The following is a 3,085-nucleotide window of genomic DNA, read 5'->3' on the forward strand; positions in this document are numbered from 1 at the left end:
TTCACGGCTCCTCCACACCCACACCCACACCCACACCCACACCCACACCTCGCATGGCAGCTGATGGATTCCTCACCTCTTCTTCCTCCCATCCCTCCATTACTGACCCACCACTCCCCTCCCCCACCCCCCTCCCCCCCTCTCTCTCCCCCTCTCTCTCTCTCTCTCTCTCTCTCCAGGGTTGCAGGTGAGGAGAGTGACACCGTGCAGAAGGTGTCTTTATGGAAATGAGATCACTGATCCCACCACCACCGCCACCACCGTCCCCCGAAAGTCCACCCCTCCCCGCCACCAGGGCCATCCCACTCCCGGAAATATCGGACTCGTTTGCATACCCCCGCGTTAAGGATGGAACGGTCCGCTCGCCCAACCCCGACCAGCGCTGGCAGGGCAACGGAAAAGGAGACTGAGGAGAGGAAAGAATGGATGTTTGGGGGAAAAGAAAAACAGCCTGTTCAGCACGAAAATCATTTTAGGGAAATAAGCAATAAGGATTCAACTCAGAATTAAGCGAGAATTAACATACCTGGAAAACCCGCTCTACCAACGATGCCGTTCCCATACAGTTGCTAACTGAGGTGCAGAGCTAAGAAATAAGCGGCAACACATTAGACATGCACAAATGTATTTTTTATTCATAAAAATTGTTTATTATTTTAATGTTTTAATAAAAATAACCATTATCACTCCACATTATTATTAATATATCATTATGGTATTAATGTAATTATTTCTAATAATAGCAATTTGTTGTTTCCCTCCAGAGATGGATCAATTATCCAATAATAATAATAATAATAATAATAATAATAATAATAATAATAATAATTAAAATAACTTGTCATAGAGCGATATGATTATGTTGCCTCATAAGGGCAATCTCAAATTCCTTCCCAGATCTCGTCGATCAGCAAAAATATTAGTTACCACGATGGTTAGGGTTAGGGTTATGATGGTTTACACAGAATAGCACTCGCACAGACCGGCTTGCATGGAATTGTGTACAAAACATACAAACACACACACACACACACACACACACACACACACACACACACACACACACGCATACGCACACACAAGCAATTGTAATATGAGGTCTGAGTAAATACACTTGGTTAGTGAGGACTCATGTTTCTGGGAGACTGGTCCATAAGTATAGTCAAATAAACACACACACACACACACACACACACACACACACACACACACACACACACACACAATAGTTTTGACATTTGGAGATTTGTTTGTTTTGGTCGACTTGAGATGCCAAACGCCACCTGTGGCGACAGAGTGTTTGTTTTCGGGTCCTGACTTGTCACAAGCGTGAGAGGGGCGTCCGGGGCGGCGCCCGAGGCGGGGAGCCGGCCTCGCGGAGCGCCTGTTTTGTAATTGGCCGAAGCGCCGGGCGGCCCCGCGGCCGTTTGTCACTTTGAATAATTGATACGGAAAAATGTCACACTTAGCGCCGGCAAAAACAGCACCTCCGCCGGCACTTAAGGCTCACTTTGGACACACGGGGTTTTCTCTATATTGTCTTTTTTTTTTTTTTTGCCGTGGATTCCCGTCCCCCGTCCCCCGAATCCGGATTAACATCTAGAAAAAAAAAAAAAAAAAAAAAAAGGGGGGCGGGAGCCGCGTGGTTCCATTAGAGCGGCTAATAAATTGTAAGACATGTGGAAAACGGGCGGAGATACGAGCGCGGAGATGAAGGCGCGCAGATAGCCTGTCAAATTAACTGCGACTTGACGGGGGGAGGAGCAGATGAGAATCTCTCTTCTTGCGGGTGTTCCTACTAATACGGGCCTTGATTAATGACGTTCTTGCTTATCATATTGTTAGAGCCATTTTCTTTACCGCCCCCCCCCCCCAAAAAAACCCCACCCCAAAAATGTTTGAAAGTGACGGCCGATCAGCCCGTCAAAGTCACGTAAAGTCGACTCCGCCGATCCATCAGAAAGCTCTTTCCCGGAGCCCTTCATCCTCTGACGTGCCCTTTTCATCCCCTGCCACAATCAAGGGGAGAGCGGCTCGTGTTTTTTGATGAGTGTCTTTTGTTTTACACATTTCTCTCCCCGCCCCGCCCCCCACCCTCTTTCTTTTCTCTTGTCCCAATTAAGTGTCTTTTGTCCGCCCGTGTGTGTGTGTGTGTTTTTTTTTTTTTTGCGTCTGAGCCCCGTCGCTATTGGCCCGCGCCCGATAAAGGAGCGTCGACGAGCGCGTATCGCGTTGTACTTAATTGGAAGGTACGACGCAAGGGCGGCGGAGACGCTGCCCCCGGCCTGGGTGGGGGAGGGAGAGCGAGGGGAGGGAATTCCAATCTAAAAGCGCTTTATTAAAACCCGATGCATATGAAGCAACAACCAACAAGGAACAGACGATGTCGGAAACAAAACAAAAAAAAAAAAGTCAAGTCAGGACAATATGGGGAAAGGTACGAAGGGAGGAAGGCAGAGAGGGAGCAAGAGAGCGAGCAATAGCGGTCGCACCCGCTCGCATCTGGCTTTTGTCTGCGGCGGGAAAGGTTACTTTCCACATCCATTCCCGGGACTAACGGCTCCGCAGTCGTCACAGGTTTTTATCGGCTCCAGCTCCGGTCGGCGGTGATGGAAGCGCAACACCCAGGCAGACACGCTGTCGCCCCTTTTCCACACGTTGACGCATAGATAGAGATGAACATCAGTTTATCATTCCATCTTTTCATATCAGGATTAGAATCCAAAATCAAAATGGGAAGTTAGTGGCATTTTTTTCCTGCGTGGGGAGCGCTCCGTGGGGACCGCTCCGTGGGGACCGCTCCGTGGGGACCGCTCCGTGGGTCCGCTCCGTGGGGGCCGCTCCGTGGGGGCCGCTCCGTGGGGGGCCGCTCCGTGGGGGCCGCTCAGGAGGGATTACTCCGTGGGGACCGCCCCGTGGGGTCCCGCGGCGGAAAACCCCCGCCCTCCCTGCCAGCCCTGGGCCACTCCAGCACCGGCCCAAGCCGGTCTCCGTAACCGCAAGGAGCGTCTCCGCTCCCCCGCCGCCGAGGGGCTGGGCCCCGGTGCGGGCTTGGGTACTCCACGCTGCTCAGCGCTGTTTCTTT

The 3,085-nt window shown here is 51.2% G+C and overlaps 1 protein-coding gene across 2 annotated transcripts in view; it reads right to left on the reverse strand.

The window, feature by feature from the left end:
* The window catches only part of ppargc1a (peroxisome proliferator-activated receptor gamma, coactivator 1 alpha), a gene marked incomplete at its 5' end in the record, with an annotated part of 354,975 nt that overhangs the window by 93,120 nt on the left and 258,770 nt on the right, over window positions 1–3,085 (reverse strand). The window lies entirely within an intron of this gene.

Source organism: Zeus faber, assembly GCF_960531495.2.
Source record: "Zeus faber genome assembly, chromosome: 22".
Classification (NCBI taxonomy): domain Eukaryota; kingdom Metazoa; phylum Chordata; class Actinopteri; order Zeiformes; family Zeidae; genus Zeus; species Zeus faber.